This window comes from Saccostrea cucullata, unplaced genomic scaffold (genome assembly GCF_032062105.1).
Source record: "Saccostrea cucullata isolate Sc308-1 unplaced genomic scaffold, CSIRO_AGI_Scuc_v1 ctg841, whole genome shotgun sequence".
NCBI classification, from domain to species: domain Eukaryota; kingdom Metazoa; phylum Mollusca; class Bivalvia; order Ostreida; family Ostreidae; genus Saccostrea; species Saccostrea cuccullata.
Window position 1 is genome coordinate 249,038 of NW_026929628.1, and position 26,945 is coordinate 275,982.

At 32.8% G+C, this 26,945-nt stretch overlaps 1 long non-coding RNA gene across 1 annotated transcript; it reads left to right on the forward strand.

Moving 5' to 3' along the window:
- Positions 1-505: 505 nt before the first annotated feature.
- Positions 506-2,420, forward strand: LOC134281510 (uncharacterized). Its single transcript, XR_009995103.1, has 3 exons — positions 506-973; positions 1,224-1,304; positions 1,474-2,420. It is a non-coding gene; the product is annotated as an uncharacterized LOC134281510 (long non-coding RNA).
- Positions 2,421-26,945: the final 24,525 nt, after the last annotated feature.

The window sequence follows — 26,945 nt, forward strand, 5'->3', positions numbered from 1 at the left end:
AATCATATCAAACTCACAAATTCATGATTTTGAACTATGATTTAGACATGATCCATTAAACGGATCATACAGAAATCATAGATGACAAATAAGGAAGTATGATCCTGACGTGGTTTGTTTCTGGGTCATGAGTCTGCTATGATTTTCACGCGATTCTGGCATGTGCCATTAACTTAGAAAAAAAGGAACGTGAGTTTGAAATGATTCGTTAACTTTAACTGCTAAAAGTATGTGATTTTGATATGATTTCTTAACTTTGTCTTTAAATTCCATACGAGTTACACGTGATCTGTTAACTTTTCTGTTGAGGATCATGAGTTTTATATGATTTGTTAACTTTGTCAGAATTGGTTGTATGATCCCGATATGGTTTGTTAACTTTGTCATCTATGATAGGTGAAAATGCAAGCTTTAAATTAATTCACTCCACATATGCTCTAGCTTGGAGAATCAAACAACATGCATATTTATTTATAATTATTGTTTTTATATATTATATATCAATAATAGCCATATTTAAAAGAACAGGAAAATTAAGTTTTAATAATTAAAATGCATACAGTATGTTCAAGTAGATTCACAGACAATATTTTTTGAAGTTGAATGAAATGACAATTAAATATATAAAAACAATAGTTTATAAATAAATTAGCACACAAGTATACTGTTTAAATAACACAACCAGGATTTTAAAAAATCTCTTCACATAATATTTTGCAATTCACTCCCAATCCAACTCTGAGGCATTAGATTAGAATTGGCTCACTGGTCAGTTTCAGAGTCATAGTAACCTCGTTATGCAATTTTCCTGCTGGGCAGCACGCTGTAGTGTATAGTGGTTTGCAGCTTATCTAGGTCAAAATTTGAATTCTGATAAACAAGATGTGCGCTACTTTCTTGTTGCCGGTTTAAAAGAAAAGACTTTGCATCATATAAGCAACATAAATATTTGCTGGACTATTAACTCTACTCGGTGAGTATAATTCATTAATTTTACTAAATGATTTTTTTTTTATTTCTAGCTTCTACCAGAACATGATTTAATTTTCCTTTGTATATGTGTAGAAGAGACACACCAAAGCTGAATTTGAATTTGAAATGAAAACTTAATTTAAGCATCAAATTGACATCCTTGATTCAAATATTTTTTTGTACATGTGTAATGTTAATCGTTATATAAAATGTTTATTTATAAAAATGAAATTCTTTTGTCATGTTTATAGCTCAATCTTCATGATCAACATCTGAGTTTCATTCAAACTGCCACATTCAAAAGACCCGCTTTTAGTGAAGACAAAATTTATGTACGTAAATAATATAATTTTCAAAAATATTCTCATGGTGATAAATCTAATTCTTTTCATTAATGATATGGGGAATTACTTGAATATTTCATATTTTCATAATTTAAAGATGATTACATGTATATGTTGATCGATAAATAAACAACATTTTCTCTGCGTTTCTTTTCAGGGTGCTACACAAATAGAGAGCTTATATCAGATGATAAACTACTAACTGTAGTTCTTCATTGGGAGTATTTTCAGTGTTTGTGATTCTGAATGATAGACCTTCCACTCAGCTGATTCTATAGTGACCAAATGTTGTAATTACATGCTTTTTCTGAAGAATCATAAATAAGCAGTGGCATCAATGAATGCCGGATTATTCTTTAAGAAGAATGGATTTCTGTGATTCTGTTCGTATAAAATTCAGTGAATACATGTAGTTTGGATTATGTTTTATTTTTAAAGTGTCATCTGATTAAGGAAGATCATTTGTTCGGATTATATTTACATGACGTCATAGTTCATGTTACATATGTGTATAATATTTCTTTTTTATTTTTGGTAACTTAAATTATATATCAAATATTAAAGGGATCTTTATTGCAAATATCAAGGTGTTTATTTAAATTGTACATTAAGAAGTATAATTTTCCTATGACATGTATGAGTTGTTAGCTTTAACAGATCATACCAGGATCATGATTTTGATGCGAGTTGTTAGATTTAACAGATCATACCAGGATCATGGTTTTAATGCAAGTTGTTACATACAACAGATCATACCAGGATCATGGTTTTAATGCGAGTTGTTGGCCACAATAGATCATACCAGGATCATGGTTTTAATGCGAGTTGTTAGATACAACAGATCATACCAGGAACATGGTTTTAATGCGAGTTGTTAGCTACAATAGATCATACCAGAATCATGGTTTTAATACGAGTTGTTAGAGCTCTACAATAGATCATACCAGGATCATGGTTTTCTTGCTAGTTGTTTAGTGTAACAGATCATCTTAGAACCATGATCCATTAGCTCATTTGCATGTGAAATTTTCCTATACCGAAATCATACCAAAACCATGATTTACACACGAGTCATTAGTATGATCCAATAGGCTATTTTTTCTGTTTGGGACATTCGCTGAAGAAGATTTGTATTATTCAAAAAATGGCAGGAAATAATGCACCAAATAGAAAAAGATTTTTGCCATCATTTCATATCAGTTTATGTGCGTACTACTGTAAAGGTTTAAACTTTGTTTATCCGTTATTTATTGGATCCACGCCTCAGCTGATATTAAGCGAGTTTTGATACACACGCTCTGACCTAGTTAGAACATCCTATCCATCGCTGGCCATCATTTACGCAATAGCTAAGATGACTACATAATTAAGAAGATATATTTTGAAGATCCATCACCACCCAGGCGGTATTGTGTGACTGACTCTCTAATATTTCTGTGCAGCTTGTTTTCTTAATCGATAATAGACAAATCGCTCATCTTTTACATCTCTAGTCTATATTTAGAAAATCGCATCATCGTCAAGTATTGACCACTCGGTGCTCCTCGGATGGCTTGTGCCTCGCACTATGGAGCACAGCGGTGTCAGCCGAGGATTAATGGTTGATTTAAATGGCAGCTTACTCTGGGACTTCACATCCGGAAATCAAACTTAATGTGTCATCTCTCGTGAGAGATGACAATAAACAGTTCGATACCTCGGACATGCTCTAAACAAGTTTCAACAACGTTCATAATAGCGAACCCTAGCGGCAGTTGAAAGGTCTATGTTTTGTCCTTACGGTTTTACAAATACAGAGCATTTACACTTACCTGCCCTTTATTGAACATTATTTTTGTATGAGAGGTGGAGCTAACATCATAAGAATGAATCTAAAATTAGACGGATGAATAACAATGACATGTATTAAAATATACGAGATCTCTATTCCATCCTCTTATTTATTCTGTATCATGGCACAAGTAAAATATTTACAAAGGTTAAAAGTGTGTGAGCCCATCCATGTAAGTAAAGAATATTTTAAATCGATGGCTGACTATTTAACGTGTTCGAGCACAGTGTCCTAGCTAGTTAGCACAAAACATGCTTCCAATAAGTCACGTGACGGAATTTAGTATTCACAAAATTACCTGGGGAAAGATATCACGTATTGAATTACATGTATAATATCCAACTTGTCACAGTTCTTGGTTACAATAGATAGAGCGAGTGTAAGAAGAAGCAGTTTTTTTTCTCTTTTTAACCCTGAGCGCATGTTTGTCTATTAATCTCCTTTGAACACAACATTATTTGTGCAAATATACAACTACTGTTAAAAGGAGAAAAATAGACAAACATGCGCTGACTATGTATAAAGTCAGTAAAAAAGTGGGCGTCCTCATTATCGTACGGAGATTGAAGAATTGTGGCGACCCCCGCCTTAAAAGACAGATTCCTACCTCGTAAATACATACTTTTATTTATTGTGATTAAGTAAAGTTGTAGAATAGATGTTGATCATTACTGCAATTGAAAGAAAATTGTCTGTTTTAAAAGTTTATTTTGACGCAAATTTCGCATATCCTTAAGTGGAGTCATCCTTTGTGTAATACTTAAACATAACCTTTTTGTTACTTTAAATCAGTAAGTCATATTAATACTGGCAATTTAAATTTGAGTAAAATATGAAAGTAAAAATATAACATACGTAGCGTCGGAATTGAAAATTAACATGTAAATATCCGATCGCGACAGTTTAGATATTTTATTTGTGATCCCCTCATCAGAGGGACATTGTAACGACATTGCATGTAATGATTGTTGTACTTTAAAGGAAGTTTTTAGGCTTGGTTTGATGTTGTAAATAAAATTTTATTGTTAAAATCTGTTGACACTGTGTTACATATTTGTCACTGTCACCATATCAATCATTAACATTACAATACTGGACAGCTGAGTGTCTTGTTTTAGCAGCCTTCATGATTGTAAGCAGTGTCAAATATTTTAAGCATAAATATGTGTTCTGTTTGGACACAAACCTTTGCAACATGTTGAAATTATCATTACAGATAGGAACCATCCCCCATTCACTGTATTTAGCTTTGTATTACTATAGGACAGGGAGATATAATGAAGCACTATATATGACTTACCTAACTAAACGAAGACTATCCGAGCCCCATGTTATGTATGAAGGTATGGGAGACAGTAATAGATATAGGGAGTATGTGAATGGACTGTCTTTGTCAAGGAGAATTAAAAATGCTTGGGTATTGTCAATTATACTTCTCCCTGATATATGCTATATTGAAGAATTAACATTAGAACAATCGGCTGCATTTCAAAATTCACGTTATTTACGTATACCATCATGTGTAATAGTAGAAATGTTGTTAGTGTTATCTCACTATAGACTAGGTAATGGATCTCAGTGTTTACAGTCACTGACAGACCTATAGACACTGATGCTCTATGATTATAAGAGATGTGTTCCTTTAGAAAGGAGAAGTAGATTCTGGCAGATACTAGGAATCTGTCTGCAAGTTGTGGGAGACTTACACGGGGCGGTCTTATCAAGAGTCGCTTAAACAGGAGCCATTCCACAACATGCAAGAAGCTACAGATTTTAGAATAGAATGGGTTAAACAACAAATACAACGAGATGCTTACATGTAAAAATATGTTTTACAATGTTTTTATCGTAATTAGAAGAAACGTAGAAGAAACGTAGATCAGGACGCTGTACTAATGATAAAACTAAAAGAAAAAACAAATGAAACTTTAAGAATAATGATTTTTAAATTTTTGGCAGTTACTCGTACGATATTGGCCATTCTAACAGATAACATTGAGTTATTAGATTTACTTAAAAATTGGCCTGTCTAACAGATTTTATATTTACTTTATTTTGATATTTGATTTCAAAGTGCGTAATTTTTTCAAAGTGCGTTGCCACAAACCTCAAAATAAATATAAATAAGAAATAACTTTCTTTGTGTTTTTCGTCTAATTGGAGTTCAATATAATCCAATTCATATAACATGTAAAATGTTGTTAGCAGATGAATAGTATATGTACCTGTATAGCATCATTATCTGTAAAAAAAAAAAAAAAAAAAAAAAAGAGAAAAAAAACATCAATTAATTATTTTACTTGAAAATTGACAACTGCGTTACATTGTTTATACCTATCTATATCTAATGAATATTTTACTTTCATTTTTGTGAAAATCACTTTCTTTAATCATACCGTTAACTATGAACTAGTGTAGAATCCTTTTTTTGAAAACCACCCGTATGTACGATTTTTTAAGCAATTGAATCAATGAAACATACCATGATGTACTGATCAATAAAACAGAACTTGTTTATTATTACATGCGCATGTAATAATGAATAGTATTTATATTTACAATTAAATGATATTATAGTAACAAAAGTATACATTTGTTTGTTTATTTGGATTAAATAGATGTATAATCTCTGCAAACAAATTTACCACGGCCTATGCGGGTTATGTTTTGATGCCCCAATAATCGAAGATTAGTTTTGCCCTATCCATCTGTCTGTTTGTCTGCAAAACCTTAACCTTCCCCAAAATTTTTGATGTTATGCCTTTCCTATTCCACATGTGAATTTCTTGTGCAAAGACCTTTTGGTACCAACATAATTTTGACCTTGCCCTTGGAGTTTAACCCACTCTTGCAAATGTTTAAGAAACTCAAACTATGGGCCCCAAGATTTTTGAAAACAATGTGTTTATGAAACATTAATGCCCCCGCATGGCAACATAGCGAAGGTTAAACTTTTCTTACCTAAAAATCTAATAAATTAGTACGGATGTAGGGTTTTCTCAATGGAAATACAATTGCGAAATATCAAAGTAGACCACTGTTCATAAGGACGGAAATCTTCAAAGTCAAGGTCGAAAGGAAGGTCAAGGATATTGGCATCCAATGAAAGGTTTTGACACAAAGAATACATATGTGAAGTAATGAAGCCCTAGTCCTAACCCTTCAAAAGTTACGGTCAAGGTTAAATATTTTAAAAAGTAGGCGAGACTCCAAGGTCAAGGTCAAAATTCTTGAGACAATTTTTTTTCAGTACGTCAAACTCCATTGTTAAGGTCAAAGGGTCAAAGTTCTTAAAATCTCATGAAGGGTTTGTTTACAAGGATTACATATATGCAGTATGAGAGCAGTAGACTTTAGCGTTCAAAAGTTCTAGCCAAGGTAAAAGTTTTTCTTATAAGTACGGATATCTTCAAGGTTAAGGTCAAAAGGTCAAGGTAATCGTATCCAATGAAAGGAATTGCCACAAAGAATACACGTATGTATGTGAAGTATGGAAGCCCTAACCGTTCAAAAGTAATGCCCAAGGTTAAAAAGTAGGTCAAACTCGAATGTCAAAGGGTCAAAGTTCTTGATATCAAATGAAAAGACTGTCACAAGAATTAATGTGTAAAGTATGGAAGCACTAGCCCAAACCCTTTAAAATTTATGGTGAAGGTTTGCTTTTTAAAAATAGGTCAAACTTCAAGGTCGAGTTGTCAAAGTTCTTGGTATCCGAAAAAGGATCTTCTCACAAGAATTACATATGTGAAGTATGAAAGCACTAGTTCTTAGCGTTCAAAAGTTATGGCCAAGGTATAAGTTTTTCCATCGTCGCAAACCACGGCCAAAATGTACGCTCCTCTCCCATCTGGCCGTGGTTAAACGAGGAGAGAATTCTTCGTAGCTCATTAAAATATTGACCAATGCGAGTAAAGCATAGTCGGATGATGAACTTTATCGCGACCTTTCAATATCCAATCGCAGTATAAGAAATATGTCTTGTATACTGTTGACGTCAGTTGTTGATTTTGATTGCGATGGAAACAAAACTTGCCACTGACTGAATATGACGTCACAATAGAGAGGCGTAAATATTAAAGATTACGACACTTTTTGTGATCAAGCAGCCGCGGGTAGGAGAGAGCTATAAATGCAGACTCCGGACCGTGGCTTGAGACGATGAAGTTTTTCATAAGTACGGAAATCTCCAGGGTCAAGGTCAAAATGTCAAAGTTGTTCTTATCTCATAAATGGTCTTCCCACAAAAAATGCATATATAAAGTATAAAAGCCCTGGAACTTACTGTATAAAAGATATGGCCAATGTAAAATTTTGGAATTTTTGTGTAAAAGTGGGTCGACCCCAAGGTCAATGTCAAATTTGGTGGTACCCAAAGAAAGGTCTTGTCACAAGGAATACACATCAAGAGTTACCTATATGAAATATGAAAGTCATAGCTCCCCTAAATCAAAATTTATGTGCAAGGTTAAAGTTTTTGCGGACAAACAAACAAACATCTTTGAGATAAAAGGGGTTTTACTGCACATGTTTAGTAGAATTTGTTTCTAACAATTTTTTGTTTAAAAAATACGTGTAGTATATATTGTTTCAATTGATAAACATTTATCTCGACATTTATTTAACCAAAAAAATGGGTTAGTTCAATGCAAAAATAAGTTGCACTTAAAGAAAACGACAACCACCCTCCCCTTTATTACTCCCGGCCTTCATATGTTAGAGCCCTTAACACCCTACTTATGACCACTAAAAAGGTTTTCTTATCTATTATCAATTCTGTACCTCTGTACATGATACATGTTTAAAGTAAAAATGATACAAGTAAACCGTCATCTGTAAAAGTCAGTCCTTCTAGTAAAAGTCCAATTGGGGTACTTCCCGGCCTCTATCTGTTTCGTTCAATTTGTTTAATTGTTCCGTTCAAGTTGTCAGCTTGTTTCCTTTTTTTACAAGTTCCTTTTAGTGTTAAAGGTGCATAGACACACATTTGAAGTTTAGGTAGGATTCTTCTCATATTTCTTAAGAACATTTACATTGCTAGAGAAAAGTTAAAATGAAAATATAAGATAAAACATATTGTTAACATCTCTGATGTTGCAAAGAAAATGGGAGGAAAGTCATATGGAAAGCTGAATATAGCTTGAAGTGATTTTATAAACTACAGAAGTAATCAGAGCAATTTTGTAATTCTTAATAGAAATGAAGATATAACAAACAATGATTTTCTGCCACATGACACCAGACGTTATTCATTTTCCTACTAATCAAAAAATACCCTAAATATATACATGTAATCAACTAAATTGATCAGTGGTATATATTTTTATCAAAAGAAAAAATACATTACGTAAGATTTCTGTGTTTTTAGTGAAGAAAATTATTAATGATTTTAAATACATTCATGCTTTCTGTGATGATTGAAAATTTATATGTATATATGAGGGTGTATGTGTGTTAGTTGAAAATTGTATTATAACCATATCATCATAGGCCACATTCACGAGAGCTACGAATTCCTAGGTATGAGTAAAATCTCACAACTGAGTTTGAAATCTGATTTTGTTTTAAACGCACCAGCTGTTGATAAAGTTGGTAAGTAAAGAGAAGTGATGTAATGTTTAGAACACTCAGGTGACATATTACTATTTGTTTTCGTCCGTCATATGACTTACATGAACATTGGTTTATTTTTCAGCTTTCTCACTGGAAATGCTGAACAAATTCAACCAATTTGCCTCAAAGCATTTATGGATGAAGGGAAGTAAAAAGTAAAAATACCACGAGTTTCCAAACTCCTTGTGTCCGAGAGAAACGCAAAACAATCACAATAAATTTAATTTTAAAAATCTTTCTCTTTATTGCTGGACATCAAGCAGTCAGACTATTGGTAGCAATAAGCATTGAACCTTCTACTACAGTTGTCAAATTCTTTGCCTTAGAACAACGGGTTCTTGTGTAAAGGAGGGGTTTTAAAGAATGAATAGAGAAAATGTATTATTTCTTAGCTAGCACTCTCGGGAATTAATCGGTTAACTATAGTGTGCATAGTTATAGTGCATAGTTATAAGGACCATGGACATCTCTTCTAAAACTGTGAATTGTGTACACGAATGTATTTGGTACATATTCTACTTATCCCTATTTTTAGCTAATAGGATTATTAGAACAATTTCAGCGAAACAATTAACTTGTTTATGACTATATTTTGACCTAGAGCGGAATTGCTATACCACTGTAAAATAATATGCGATATACTGTTTGATTACCATGCTGCAATTTATACCGGCTATTGCAACTCCAGCTCAAAGTTTAGTTTCTGAATAATGATGGTCGTTCGGCGCCTTTGTTTTCACTTTTGTGAATAATTTGTATGAAAAATTGTGTTTTTCGCTTTGTTATTGTATAGCAGGTCATTCAACGGTACAGACATTTTTTATAATTATATGCCCAATGCTACTCCTGTAACGTAAATGATTCAACCCGGGTCAAAACATTACATCCCACCTTGATATTAAAATTCGTTTTCCTGTCGTAATCAGATATCCATACCGTAATGAAAATTTTTCATGATCTCTGTATATTTGATATAAGTTTTATCGAACCTTGCATAAAACAGATTTAAATTAAAATTGAAAAATAATCATTTTATTTTACCACTTACTCTTGGCTCAGCGAAGCTTCAGTAGTTACCGATCTTGGTTTCGTGCCTGCCCAACTTCTACTATCGACACATTGATATACCAAAAGACGGGAAAATCATATTTCTGAAAAATTTCTTGCTTTAGTTTATTGTTTAGTATTTGTTAAACATACAAGCCAGTTTATTATTTTTTTTTTTTTTACCGAAAACGTTAATTGATTAGAAAAGAGAATATAGATGTAATGTTTTAATAATTTCCGAACAATCCTCATAAGATTATATAGTTTTCTGGACGAAAAGTTATACTTTTTTATATTGATATTAGTGTATAGATTAAAAGTACAATATTGCTTGAGAACCATTTTTCAACTGTAAAAAATAAATAAGAAATCCGATATAGCTCATACTGGTTTCCCTAGGGTGAAATGTGTTGTTTTTATATTTTAAAAAAGTAAAATTTTTATATTAGAAGAAGAATATTGTAAATTTCAGAGGATGAAGATTACTGTATTCAATTCGCTTACTTCATGTCGGGAAGTAAAACAACATTAGCAGTCACCCGTGGGCGTCCAATAGATAACCCCCCTATATTGTGGACAACGGAAATTAACTCCGAAAGAGAGATAGGAAAGTGGGTTCCTGTGTCGGTCAACTTTAAAGGACTGCAAGACAGATGGGTTGTAAGTAGTCATGCACAAGTTAAAGAGATTATAGGCATTCATAGACAAAATTACTTTAATCAGGCAATGAGTATAAGAAAGGAACATAAGTATTCAATACAATGGGGCAGTATTTAAAGACAAATTAAAAGCTACGGGTTATAAGTACTGTAAAGTCACATATTTTCGAAGGGGAAATTTTCGAGGTTTTAGACAAAATATTGAAAAGTGGGGATTAAATTTCGTGGTTGGAGAAATGTTGAGTTTAATGTATATCAAACTTTACATTCTGTGTTGGAGTTCGTGGGTCTCCCCATGGTCTGAGAATAACGAAAATTAATCCCCTATGAAAATTAATGATGTCAAAGTATTTAAGACAATTAACTTTAAAGGATAGAAGCATTAAAAGTTAAAGGGAATATAAGTAATCAATGACAATTAAGAGATATTTTTAGTATTCAAAGGCAAATGGATTGTAGGCAATCAACGATAAATAAAAGGGATTTTAAGTATTCAAAGACAAAGGGACTGTAAGTTATCAAACACAAATAAAGAGACCAGAAGACGAAGAGCCTGTAAGATCATGCAGCCAAAAGCAAAGGAATTTCAAACGGTAACGGTATTAATAAATATTATTTTATCTTTGGAGCAATTTTTTAAGTTATAAGAAATAAATTTTTCAAAGATATTTATCAAAATATGAAATATTTGTACAAATACTGCACGATCGAATCCTAATCTATTTTATCGATTTAGATTTCCTCGTTAAAAAAATAAGTACTATGATAAATTATTCTTTTTACAGGCAATCATGGGTGATACATAAGACGAAAACGACAGTTTCCTAGCTATATATGAGATTGATGCGTACGAAGGACAGTGTCAAAAGATATAGTAAAGCCATGTGGTTTAATTATGTACCAGTTGTTAATAAATTTAAAGAGAATGCTTTATTATTTTGAGAGAGTTTACTTCTTATATATTGATATAAATCATAGAGACGACATTAGTGAGCATATCATTAAAAATGTTTTAAAAATCACTACATTCATCTCGATATACAAATAGTGTTTTTCTATACTTCCAGAATAGTAATACTTATGACTTATATGCATATACTTATCTACGTGGTGCGTGTTCTTATTGAAAAATGATTAGCAAGTACTAGTACACTATGACTACATCTGTATTCACTTTTAAAAACAGTCTTGTTCCCAAAGTTTCGTCCTTGGAGCCTTTTGTTTTTATGTACAAATGAAAGTCATCTCGTTTGTCATACATTTTAGTTGTTGGTTGGCCCTTGTCGTCTATAGAATTTCAACAACCAACTATGATTCATTTGTACCAGGCTCTTTGATGTCTTTTGTTCAACTTCAGGGGGGATGTTTTGGGTCGACATATCAATGAAAATAACTAAGATACTAGCTATAGCCAATAATTCTGAATGTCAAGTTTGGCAAAAGCAAGTTTTTTCTTCTCAGTCATAACATGCTCTCTACTTGCGATCTCTACTTGCTTTTCATGTATAAAAATTAACCAAATACTGAAGTTGAATAAAAATAAACTTGTTTTATATACAATGTAAACAAGTATTTAATTCAATTTTTTGCTATTGATTTAACCTGTACATACACAAAGAACATACCGGTAAAAAACTAGCTTTTGTGTACACGTTTTATTTTAGAAGCAAATTCTATAACGTTTACCATGTTTACCCTTATTTTTTGGGAGGCCTTTAGTTAACATTTGATGGATTTGATTAACTATATTTTTTAATTAAACGTTAATCACGATAAATTTGTAAATCTGTTGGAAAATATTAAAGCATTGCAATCACGCCACAAACAGCTGAATAACACTTCGGCGTTGTCGTAACAATGTTAGCTGTCGCTAGTGTCTCAATGTCTACATCATAAACATGAATTACTGAAATCGTAGATCCTTCGGCCCTCACAGGATTTGATCAGGTGACCGACCCACTTCAGTCCCCATTGAATTTTTAAATGTTATTATTTATTTCTTAAATGGATATGTCCCTTTCTTTTTTTAAAATCGAACATGGCTGATGCTTAAGAGGCTACGCTTGGTGTCTCATGAATTTTTTTTAAATCAGTATGAAAAATTAAGAATTTTTACCAACTGAATCAGAAGTTCGTATATTTTTACCAACTGAATTTCAAAGATTGTAATGTTTTCATCAAATTTGATACTTGATTACAAATTAATTGACTTGAACATGTGTTTCTTTTCAATCGGAGCCATCCATCTCTTTCCGGGCAACCAAAATTTTTTCGGCCTTCACAGGATTTGATCATGCATTCATGCCCGACCAAAGTTAATCTCCATTGAAATTTTTAACTTCTTATATATTTCTTAAAGTAGAATCTATGTCGGAAAAGTCTTGTCACAGGATTTTCAAACTTTTCAAAATGATACATTAGTACTTACTAATTAAGTACTTGTTTTAGATGTAGTACAGCCTGTGAAACTTGGAATGGTAATTACATACTGCGACTGCAACTTTCAGTTATTTTGAGGGGTACTTGACAAGAAGAGAATATGAAAAATCATTAAAACCTCTTCAAACATCGTCGTTTATAGACTTTATTAACTGAACAATATTAAGCAATATTTCTCAAGAATAATTTGAAAAGATTATTATTAATAAAAAATTTTAATCAAACACCAAAAATTTGAATAGGAACAAATAATCATGAAAAGGAACGCACATAATTTCAGGATAGATATCTGAATCACGAAAATGTACACACGATGACATGATGTACAACATGTACATCTTTGACTTGGACACATTTCGCCAAGCTATTACTCTATTTACTTGGCAACTGAAGATTTCTTAGGAATTTGCATTCCTTCAAAATAGTCACCTACCACAGTAAGTTGTTTACATTGTAATTTCATTACACAAGATAGTCTTGGATTTGTCAACTTAATTAAGGTCAAGATCTAGTAAACGAAAGGTGCCTACAGGTTTCTCTAATTCAAGAAATATATATATCATTAAGCATTATAACCAAAACAATGGAATTGTGAATTTCAAAATGCAGTATTTTCTACAATTTCTATTGAAGCTGTAAAGTACGGGAAAAAATGACAGTGAATTAGTTAGGACGTCATAATGGATCTACCACAGGCTAAACACATTCACTAGTTATGCTGTCATACGACGTAGGTTTTACGTTCAAAAGAGACAGTCAGAAATCAGGGTATGCATATCCTTTGAACATGTTCTCGAAAAAATAAAGGGAAAGAAAATGGCAAATTTAGAAACAAATATTCTATTTTCAACGTTAATCAAAGCATAGAAAAACAAGATAGGAAGGAGGAAGTAAATTAAAGAAAACGTGGTTAAAAGAAAACCAAGATAAAAAGGGAGGAATAAAAAGGAAGAACAAAATATAAATATAGTAAAAACAACCTATCAGAATCCTTCTTTGAACATTTTTTTATCATGGTATATCCAAGATAGTGTTGGAAAAAAAAATACAGAGGAAACAGTGGTGGGCAAAAACTAAAGATGTTTGAACAAAGAGATTGCAAAAAAAAAAAAAATTCATTGATATATCAGTAAACACACTTTCTGTGGTCCTTTTTTCACTTTAAGAAAATTTAAGAAAATTACAGCATTCAACCTCAAAAGTCCTATCAAAAAGTACAAATCTAGATCATAGCGAACACGGGCCTCTTAAACACTTAAGGCGGGATATCAGGTGCCAGGCGGAATGAGTATCCCTTACCGACCAGTCACATCCGTCGTGAGCTCCTTGTTATGACTGGAAACTTTCGAAAATTTGTAAAGAATTTATTGTGTGAAAAATAGACCAACAATAAATATGAAAAACTTCAGTCAACATTTGACTTAATGATTGATAATAGACCATACAACTGCGACATGATGACGTTCAGAGTCTGATTTTCACATTTCATCTATTTATTTATTGCAGTAGGGGCAATATGTGTTCCTGATTGTTTCGACGAAGTGAAAAAATTATACTGTATCACTAAATACTTTATTGTAGCTAAAAATCATTGTTGTTGTCCGTGTACACAGAAAAACATTATAGAGGACACCTAAATAAGTAAGATATTACTTCATCTTTTTAATGTGTTTTACATAGTCAATCGAATGAAAAATCTCAGAAAAATGGAGAAAATGGTGAAATGAAAAATATCTTTGAATTATAAATTTACTGGGTCTTAAATACTTAAAAAAATTAAAAGCGACTTCGTATTATGAAAAAAAAAAGATTTCTAGGTGAAATGCATTCCACATCTTCATTCTATATATCATACTAAATAATAGAAAGTGAGTTGAAAGTTGAAAAAAAAACAAGCATAATTTTTAAAACAGTAATTTTTTTGTAAGAAAAAAAGTTCAAAATTGAAAACGTTTGACAATATATCTTATTTTTGAAATTCATCTGAAAAAAAAGCGATTGATATAAATTTTGAAAGAATAGTGAGTTGAAGGAAAATGTAAAGATACGTTAACAAGGAAGAACAAAATACAAAATTTAAAAAAAATCCTTAATAAATTTTTCCATTTGTCCGCTGGTGAAGAATCCAAGATATAAAGAGGAATAATAGCGCAGGAAACAGCTGTCAACAGATAATGAAGACAAAAATCGCTTGAATAAAGAGAGCATTAAAAAGGAAGAAAAGGGAAGAGGTATTTCTTTGACATAATGGATTTTTCAATGGAGGCTCTTTGGCTTTTTCAAGAAAAAATATATGTCAAGAAAATTTTGCATGATAGATAAGAAAGAAGAACGTTTAAAAAATTACAAGGAATATTATTTTTAAAAAATGTAATACGTAAATTATATTAAAAAAAAAGAATAAAATACATAGAAAATGTTCATAATATCACCAAAACATGGATACATTTAAAACAGAAAATGTTTTCGAATGCCAGTCTGCTGCGTTAATGAAGAAAGTAACATTCTGATTGAATCCGTTATACATAATTATGAAACAATCGCCTCATGGAAATATTTAAACAATTATTTCTTCTCCTGACTTAATAATTCCTGACAATGATTTTATTGTACGGGGCATTTTTTATTTCTTATGAAAGAAAATACCATAATTATATATATAAATACACATTACAACATTGACATGATTGGACGAGCAGTTGTGAGTCATTTTGTTACAGTGACATTTTAGTTTCCTTGCTTTCCTATTGGACATCTCCAGTATCTGTTTTCTAATCACAGTCTTTGAAGTACAAGTATTTATATTCTCCACACTTTAAATATTTCATTTACCAAACATCCTCTTAATGAGTACGCAGTTGTGTGCTTCCTTGATATAAAATTACAAGTTTCATATGTAAATAATTCTGATTATTTCATTAAAATTGAAAATTATTTATGGTACATTAATATATACATCGCAACGTGTTCGAGGTTCCACATTCCATGCTATACACGCATGCGTATAGTTTTCATAAACAAAGCAGCATGGTAAGAGAGGGAAGCCCGGTAGGCCTGCTTCATTGACAAAGTCGACCAAAACGAAAAACGAAACCTAAAATAGGGATTGAAATTAAAAAAAAACAACTTTCCTGACACAGATTTAGTTGGGAGATTAATATAATTATTGGATGAAGAAGAAACGGGACCTCGGCGACATTCACGTGGGGCTCGCGAAGGTTCTACCCTACAGGTTTGTTGATACATGCTAGCATTTCTCGTATCTCCATGGCTTTCAAAAAAGAAAAAAGCAGTGTAAACTCAACATAGAAATGCACTTATGATATATATTAATTATTGCCATTTGATGTGCAAAAATGTGTTGGAACTACAGAAAGATATTTTATTTGACATTTTGATGCGATGACGTATGATTTGATGAATTTTCCTTTCCTGCACCCCAATACACAAAACGTTAACATTTGTACTTAATCATGTTAAATTCGTCTGAATGCAGACTAAAATGTTATACACTTATCCACTGGTTGTGAGTGGGATAGCTTTTTCATCAAACCCGCGACAGGAAACTATTCCCCGAGGGCTTGCCCGAGGGGAATAGTTCCTGTCAAGGGTTTGATGAAAGAGCGTTCCCACTCACAACCAGTGGATAATTGTTTTATTATACTGAGGTATAATACAATTTTTGGAGTTTGAATTTTTTTGAGTAAGATAAAACTACAAGAATAATCTGACATCATGATGACGTCACAATGCTACTGAAGTTATTATGACATCATTAGTCAATAGAATTTATCGCTGGAAATCAAAATTGGAGGCAAAAATTGCATGAAAATTTTCCGAGGGTGGATAGCAAAAACTATACCCCGGGGTATAGCTATGCTATGCGTGGACTATCAAAGATAGCTATTTCACCTTCTTAACTTTATATAGGAAACATTTTAACAGAAGTGTAATAATAACTATTATTAATTTACCGGAGAGTTATTATATTTTGATTCTGAGAATTGCTTTTACTTAACATTCTATTATAATTGTAAACCCTACATTGTATGCACGTGCCATTTTAGAATTCACGTGGTACAAGTAAACAGAACTAAGTTGTACGACCCTTGATTTTCCGGCAGATTCTAATTACGTAAATTTTGTATCAGGAGAAAATATTTATTTTTCTCGAAATGCTTACTTCAACTTTTTACCTTATTTCTTCACTGTTCTTAATGATATATTGGGTAAATTTGAATGAAGAAGCTCACGATTTGCAGCCGTATTGTCGCTTTAAAGAAAATAGGCTTAATAAAAATTAGGTATATAAAGCACTGGAACATATTTGCATAGAATTTAAGAAACAAAATTATTTAATTTTTAAATTCTAAAATAAGAGGATTATCATACATAACTGATAGGTTTGAATAGAGTTATCGGATATGATAAATCCCTGTGTTATTCAAAGAACCTCTACCATACATACAACTTTGTGCCGTCTTTTTAAAAGAAGTTTAATACATTGATAACGCATTACTCAAGGTCAATTGGTAAAAATAATCAGTGAAACAGAGAAAATAATCATATTGTTCTCAGTAAAAGAGAGATACATGTTTTGAAGGTTTTGTAATTGAAAAAGTTATTTTCAACAATTAAATTGATGTATTTAAATTTAGACTAGTGCTCGAAACTCAGGGCTGTTGTGTAGTGGTGACTCTCTTTCGTGCCAGTTTCTACTGTGTCACGCTACTCGGTTCATAGGGTCTCATGCGAAGGACAAGTTTCCACTTTCTGCAGTGTGATTCGAACCCGCGACGTAAGGATCAACTTCTTACTATGCGACTCTATATGACAGCTTCTAAAATTTGGCCCAAGTAAAAACTGTTCAGTACGATAAGAAGGGGCTTTCCCTTAAAAAACCAATAAAAACTGTAGTTGAGTCTTACACTTATGGTGTAAGAAATAGCTTATTCAACATACATTCTTTAAATGTTACTTAATAAAGTGATCCGAATCCGATATTCTGCACTTAAATTTGTACTATATAGACTACTAACTTATATGAATATACACTATGATTTGCTTCTGAAATTAAAAAAAATTAAAGCGGCAATAGGCTGCAAATCGTGTGCTTTTTCATTCAAATTTACCCAATATATCATTCAGGAATAAGGTAAAAAGTTGAAGTAAGTATTCTCCCCTCATACAAAATTAACGTAATTAGAATCTGCCGGAAAATCAAGGGTCGTACAACTTAGATCTGTTTACTTGTACCACGTGAATTCTAAAATGGCACGTGCACACAATGTAGGGTTTACAATTATAATGGAATATTAGATAAAAGCAATTCTCAGAATTCAAATATCTTAACTCTCCGGTAAATTAATAATAATTAACATTTCAGTCTGCATTCAGACTAATTTAACATGATTAAGTACAAATGTTTACGTTTTGTGTTTTTGGGTGCAGGAAAGGAAAATCCATTAAATCATACGTCATCGCGGCAAAATGTCAAACAAAATATCTTTCTGCAGTTCTAATACAATCTGCACTTCAAATGGCAATAATTTTTATATGTCATAAGAGCATTTTTATGTTGAATTTACACTGATTTTTTTTCTTTGAAAGCTATGGAGATACGAGAAATGATGTTTCATATATCAACAAACCCGTAGGGTAGGACCTTCGCGAGCCCCACTTGAATGTCGCTGAGATCCCGTTTCTTCTTTATCCAATAATTATATTAATCTCCCAACTTCATTTTTGTCAGGAAAGTTGTTTTTTTAATTTCAATCCCTATTTTTGGTTTTGTTTTTCGTTTTGGTCGACTTTGTCAATGTAGCAGGCCTACCGGGCTTCCCTCTCTTACCATGCTGTTTTGTTTATGAAAACTATACGCATGCGTCATCATGTGCGTGTATAGCATGGAATGTGGAACCTCGAACACGTTGCGATGTATATATTTATGTACCATAAATAATTATTAATTTTAATGAAATAATCAGAATTATTTACTTCAAAAATTTGTAATTTTCTGAAAGTGTATATATTTATCAGTATGAAAAAAATTCCAAATCCTATAGGAAAATTTTAACAAGTCTGTTTTTGAAGAGGTGCGTCATATTGCCACTTTAATAATAATTAAATAATCTTAGCATATCAATATTTTGAAACAAAATAAAACTAGATGCTGTCATGAGACAGTAATACCCGCACTATGGTGTTTGCCTCTAAATACACACTCCTTCATATTGGACTTTCCAAGGAAGAAGTCAAAATAATTCTATAATTATCACCGTACATGTATTCGTCAAATTGAACATAAAATTTTCAGGTGACCATATGATCTATGAGCCTCACATATGTATTTTGAATACTTAATTCATTACCAGTCTGAAATAACAGAATTTAATTAATGATTGAAGTAAATTACTTAATTAGATTCAGATAAATATTTTGCCCATAATTTGGAACTTTTTAAATTTACTTTCTCAACGACATATTATTTTAGTACAAAGCGTTTTTGATGAATTTATCAAAATGTGCAAACTGATTTTAGTACTTGGTCGGGAAAAAAACCCATTGAAAATACAACCCGATTAATTTGTCAATGCCTATCTCTCTCTCTCCCCCCCCCACACACACACACACTCTCTCACTCTCACATCTTTTAAAAATAGACCTAGATGGCAAAGTTATGTTAAAACATAGTTTATTATGATAGTTTGAAATTTGTTCTTGTACTAAACAGTTTTACGTGTGAACATCTTATTTTCTACATTCACATTGGGTGTGCGTCACCCATTATCATATTTATAGATATCACCTCTCGGCACACCTCGGCCGATTCATACTGGCAACGGAATCAGCAAAGGTTTGTCGAATGAGATTATTTAGCACATGTATGCTGACGATGCAATGTGGTCAGTTAAAATCATTTGTGTTTTAATTGGATTATATGGATTATATTTCATGAATTCGTTGTCACGACCTATGACATTCGGTAAGTACAAGATTTAGTATAGATTGCATAAAAATAAATAAATGCAAATGGTTAGGTTGAAGTTCAAAAAGGGTCAAAGATCATCGCATGCCACAGCGACAAATTTCACATTGTCAAGTTATCTCCCGTTGCGGACATTCAGTATATACAGGCGCAGATCCAGAATTTTTTTTTTCAGAAAAGGGGGGGGGGGTGTCACACCTCAGTCAAAAAAATCAGCCCAAGATTTCCTGAGAAGCAAATAAAAAATAATAATAAAAACAATGATGGTGGAGTCCCTGTTTTCTAAGGGGGAGGATGTCCAAAGTCATTTTTATTCTCTACAGTACATAGTCTTATTTAAATAACTGCTAATTCCATGGGGGGGGGGGGGGGGGTGTCTGATCTCCCTAGCCACTGACTCCCTGTACCTGAAATGACAATAGATCTTATGACTCCATAATAGTAGAAAATTTTTTCATTTGACTATATATACATATTTTGTTTCCTATGTTTATGTATGTTTGTCTGTCCGCAGAAACTTTAACCTTGCCCATAAGTTTTAAGTGGATTGGGCTATACACATGGCTTCAATATTTCATAGGTGAATTTCTTTTGGCAAAACCTTTTAATGGGTACCACCAATTTTGACCTCTTGATCTCTTGACCTTGGAGTCTGACCCACTTTTACAAGAAAAATACCTTAAACTTGGCCTAAGTTTTGAACAGGTGGTGCTAGGACTTTCATGCTCTAACATGTGTAATCATTGTGAACTTTCAACAGGTATAATTATTTTTGACCTAGACCTTAGAGTTGAACCCAATTTAACTTTAACCTTGGCAATGACTTTTTAACAGGTGAGGAAGTTCTAGGGATTTCTCTCTTTTTTCACATGTGTATTCCTTGTGACAAGACTTTCCCTTTGATACCAACAATTTTGACCCTATGACCTTGACCTTGGAGTTTGACTTACATTTGAGAAACTTCAACCTTTGCCAAAAGCTGCCATAACAGTTGCTGTCACAACAAACAAATAAATTACTAAAAAAACACAGTATACATGTACATATTTTATATTCAACAGATATACATCTGGTCATATCTCTAGTTCTCCCTTGAATGAGACATTCTGATATAAATTTTAAAAAATAATAATTATGATAAGAGTTGAAAAGGTTGTGCATATTAAAATATACTAAGCTCTGCGGATGAATTAGATATACCAGTTTAGATATACCAGTTTAGCTTAATTTTGCTACCCAAAGCACCTTGATTAACTATTTATAAGCATACTGTTTTCTGAAATGTACTGATTTCTGTTGTCCATCTGTTTGTCTGCAAACTTTTCACATTAACTTCTTAAGAACCACTGGGCCAATTTCAACCAATTAATTTACATTTAAATATGCAGGGGACTTTTTGTCCCCCGCTTTCGCGAAAGCGAGGGGACATTAAATCTCATTCGTCTGTCCGTCTGTCCGTCTGTCTGTCTGTCTGTCAGTCTGTCCGTCCGTAACAAAAACTTTAACCTTGCCCATAACTTTTGATTCAATGGAGCTATGACTTTCATATTTCATGTGTGTATTCCTTGTGACAAGACCTTTCTTTGGATACTACCAAATTTAACCTTTTGACCTTGACCTTGGAGTTTGACCCACTTTTACACAAATATTCCAAACTTTTACTTTGGTCATAACTTTTAAATGGTAGGTACAAGGACTTTCATATTTCACATATGTATTCTTTGTAGCAAGACCTCTTATTGGATACCAACAACTTTGACCTTTTGACCTTGACCTTTCAGATTTCCGTACTTATGAAAAAACTTTAACCTTGACCATAACTTCTGAATGGTAATGGCTAGGGCTTTCATACTTCATATAAATAATTCTTGTGAGAAGACCTTTCATTGAATACCCAAAATCTTGGCCCTTATGACCTTGACATTTGAGTTTGACCTTCTTTTCAAAAACTTTGACCATGGCCACAACTTTTGAACAGTAGATACCAGGTATTTTATATTTCACATATGTATTCTTAACAACCTTGACCTTTTGACCTTGACCTTGGAGATTTTTTGTAATTATGAGAAAACTTTTTGACCATTACTTTGGAATGGTAAGGGCTAGGGCTTTCAAACTTCATATATGTAATTCTTTTGAGAAGACTTTTCATTGGATACAAAGAACGTTAACCATTTGACCTTGACCTTGGAGTTCACAGATAATTTCTAAATAGATGACTTATGATAGGGCGTTTATATTTAGACACAAAATAATGACATATCACCCAAAATGACACCGAAAGCGGGGGATCACAATTCTTTGAATTTGCTTGTTCCAACATAAATCTTCTTCTCAAGAACAGCAAAGACATTTATTGTCCCCCATTTTCGCTAAGGTAGGGTACATTAAATCTCATTTGTTTATCAATCTGCCCATCTGTCACAATAAATTTAACCTTGCAATTGGTCATCATGGTCGTATATTTTAAATGAGAAGAGACAGGACTTTTATATTAAACATGTGTATTAGTATTAAATGGGACAATACCATTCTAAATACACTATGATTTTTATTACCCATGACCTTAAAGTTTGACCTAATTTCATAAACAAATTAATTGCTTTGAATTAATCATTTTGAAAGATAAATGAAAGGGCATTCATATTACCTGTGATAAGACCTTTCCAAATGTATCATGACTTTTTGACTCTGTGACCTTGACCTTGAAGTTTAACTTAGTTTTCATTAATGTTGTATTTCCTTTTCATTGAGAAGAGATTCGACTTTCACATTTAAAGTGAACATTACCCATAACAAGATGTTTCCCAACATGCTATGATTTTTTACCCCTTGACCTTGATGTTTTAACAAAATTTCAAAAGAGTGAACTCTCCCAAAAGAGGATAAGACCACTGTTTAAAACGAAAAAGGAGTTTAGGGAAGACTGGGCTTTTAGCATAAAAAACGTCATTTTTCGACCCCCATTTGACCCCCTGGGGCAAAATCAAAATTCAGAAACCTTACTACACATCTGCATGACCCCACCAACCATCTCCCAAAAGATGATTAGGCTGCTGAGTAAAATGTAAGAGGAGTTCAGGGAAGAAGGGTCTTTTGCATTAAAAAAGTCATTTTTCGACACCCATTTGACCCCCCAGGGCAAAATCAAAATTCCGAAACCTTACTGCACATCTACATGACACCACCAACCATCTCCCAAAAGATGATTAGGCTCCTGAGTAAAATGTAAGAGGAGTTCAGGGAAGACGGGGCTTTTTGCATAAAAAACATCATTTTTCGACCCCCATTTGACCCCCCGGGGCAAAATCAAAATTCCGAAACCTTACTGCACATCTACATGACCCCACCAACCACCTTCAAAAAGATGATTAGGCTGCTGAATAAAATGTAAGAGGAGTTCAGGGAAGCTTACTACACATCTGCATGACCCCACCAGCTTTTTTGCTTAAAAAACGTCATTTTTCAAAATCAAAATTCCAAAACCTTACTGCACACCCCCTCCTGAGTAAAATGTAAGAGGAGGCAAAATCAAAATTCTGAAAGCTTACTGCACATCTACATGACCCCACCAACCATCTCCCAAAAGATGATTAGGCTGCTGAGTAAAATGTAGAAGGAGTTCAGGGAAGACGAGGTTTTTTGCGTAAAAAACGTCATTTTTCGACCCCCATTTGACCCTCCGGGGCAAAATCAAAATTCCAAAACCTTACTGCACATCTACATGACCCCACCAACCATCTCCCAAAAGATGATTAAGCTACTGTGTAAAATGTAGGAGGAGTTCAGGGAAGAAAAGTGTGACAGACGGACGGACGGACGGACAGACGGACGGACGGACGGACATGAGTAATAACAATATACCCGAACTTTCTTTAGAAAGTGCGGGTATAAAAATCTATTTCATATATAATGTAGATTTTCATATTTCATGTGTAAACATGAAACATAGCGGTATTCATCAAGTTCGTTAGTTTCTAACTTTTGAATGTGCCTCTCTATATATATACAATATATACAAGAAACAAGCTGTTTACTTTTTAATGTCTTACTGAATACATAACCATAATTACTTATTCTTAATACTTAATTTACAGAATGGATCACATTCCCCGCCTATCAGAGATCCTCCATGTCTGTCTGAGTCGTAAGATAGGAACACCGAGTAAAGTGGCAATCAGGAGGGATGTGACGGATATTGATGACTTGCTACTTAGAAAAAATTTTATGTGTAAATGTTATACCTGTAAGGAAAAACACTACCCTTGTTCACAACGAACCATGCTTAGCGGCAGTTATAGGGAGGGCTTCAGGTTTGATACATCGGACCGGGATTACATGGCATGGTCTTATTGTAATAAACTAATAAATGATATTTCTCAACTAAGAAATTTCAATTCATCAAAACATCATAATATTATACTGACGGAGGACACAGATACATCGCCAGGTTTTGTTAGACTAGAGCTCTTAACACCACCTTGCTCCGAATCCATCAGATCGTCAATAATTTTTTTCAATGATAAAACCTATGTATCTAGTTTTTTATGGAGACAAAGACTCTTACAACATGAAGGTCATGGTATACAAAATATATATCTTCATGGTCCTTGTTTGAGTGGTTACCGTTTATTTACTCAATTAGATATAACATTTTGTTTTAGCTGCAAATATTGGCCAAGTACTACAGAAAACTGGACAAAAAGATGCATTAGGCATGTATGGCCACCTGCAAGTGTGCTTAAATACATTTTAAACGATGGCTATCATTGTGTGTCTATTGGAAGTAAATGTAATACCAGTAGAAATGATCTAGAGTGGAGATTGTCTTTTTCTCTGGCCGAGCAAAAACTAGTGTGCACCATGAATCATACCCAATTTATATGCTATGGACTCCTTAAAATATTTCTAACTGAAGTAATTAATAAGAACGTAGAGGAACCATTACTATGTTCTTACTTCATGAAGACTACCATGTTCTGGTTAATACAAGTTGGACATATGAACTGGTGTCCTAACAATCTACTAAAATGCTTTTGGCTGTGTTTAAAATATCTCATACTCTGTGTGTATCGAGGGAAAATAGCTAATTTTTTTATTCCGCAGAACAACATGTTTTTGAATAAAATTGTTGGTGCTGCCCGAGATTCCCTTCTAAAACAACTTGATCAGTATTACAGGTTAGGCGTATCCTGTTTACTCCTTAGTCCGACACTCAGATCTATCCTTGAACCAGCCCTTTGCTATCCGTCATTGATGATCCCCTCATCAGAAGGGCGTTGTAACGACATTGCATGTAATGATTGTTGTATCTTAAAGGAAGTTTTGAGACTTGATTTTATATTAGTAGAAAGATTTCTAATGTTAAAATCTGTTGACACTGTGTTACATTTGTCACTGTCAGCATACCAGTCATTAACATTACAGTACTGGACAGCTGAGTGTCTTGTAAAAGCAGCCTTCATGATTGTAAACAGTGTCCAATATTTTAAGCATAAAGATGTGTACTGTTTGGACAGAAAAATTTGTAACATGTTGAAATTATCATTACAATTAGGAACCATCAATCATTCACTGTATTTAGCTTTGTATTGCTATAGGACAGCGAAATATAGTGAAGCACTGTATATAACTAACCAAACTAAACGAAGGCTATACGAGCCTCATGTTATGCATAGCGGTATGGGAAACAGTTATAGATACAGGGAATATATGAGTGGTCTGTCTTTGTCTAGGAGAATTAAAAATGCTTGGGTATTGCCAATTGTACTTCATCCTAAGGTATGCTATATTGAAGAATTGACATTAGAACAATCGACTGCTTTTAAACATTCACACTATTTGCAAATTCCACCATGTGTAATAGTAGAAATGTTGTCAGTGTTATCTCACTATAGACTGGGTAATAGATCTCAGTGTTTACAGTCACTGACAGACCTACAGACACTGCTGCTCTACGATGAGGGGACATATGTTCCTTTAGAACATAGAGTCATATCCTGGCAGATACTAGGAATATGTCAGCATGTTGTGGGAGACTTACACGGGGCTTTACAGTCTTATCAAGAGTGTCTTAAAGAGGAGCCATTCCACTATATACAGGAAGTTACAAATTTAAGAATAAAATTGGTTAAACAACAAATACAACAAGATGTTTACATGTAAAAATATGTTTTACAATGTTTTATCGTAATTAAAAGAAATGTAGACCAGGATGTTGTACTTTTGTAAAAAAAAAAATCTAGAGAAACAACAAATGAAACTTTAAGAAAAATGAAAATTAAATTTTTGCAGTTACCCGTATGAAGTTGATCATTCTAACGGATAACATTGTGTAATTAGGATTTACTTATTGATTGGCCATTTTTACAGATTTTATATTTACTTTATTTTGATATTTGTTAAAGGACCTCAAAATGAATATAGATAAGAAATAACTTTCTTTATGCTTTTCGTCTCATTGGAGTTCAATATAATACGTACGAGTATAACATGTATAATGTTGTTTGCAGATGAATAGTATATGTACCTGTATAGCATCATTATCTGTAAAAAAAATCAATTAATTTTAATAAAGTTAATTTTACCTGAAAAATGACAACTGTTTTACATTGTTTATACCTATCTATATCCAAAGAATTTTTTACTTTCATTTTTTGTGAAAATCACTTCATTTAATCATACAGTTAACTCTGAACTAGTGTAGAATCCTTTATTTGAAAACCACCCGTATGTACGATTTTTTACGCAATGGAGTAAATGAAACATACCACGATGTACTGATCGATAAAACAGAACTTGTTTATTATTTCATGTACATGTAATAATAAATAGTATTTATATTTATATTAAATGATATTATAGTAACAAAAGTATACATTTCTTTGTTTATTTGGATTTAATAGATGTATAACCACTGCAAACAAATTTACCACTGCCTATGCGGGTTATGTTTTTATGCCCCAATAATCGAAGATTAGTTTTGCCCTATCCATCTGTCTGTTTGTCTGCAAATCCTTAAACTTCCCCAAAACTATTGATTTTATGCCTCTCCT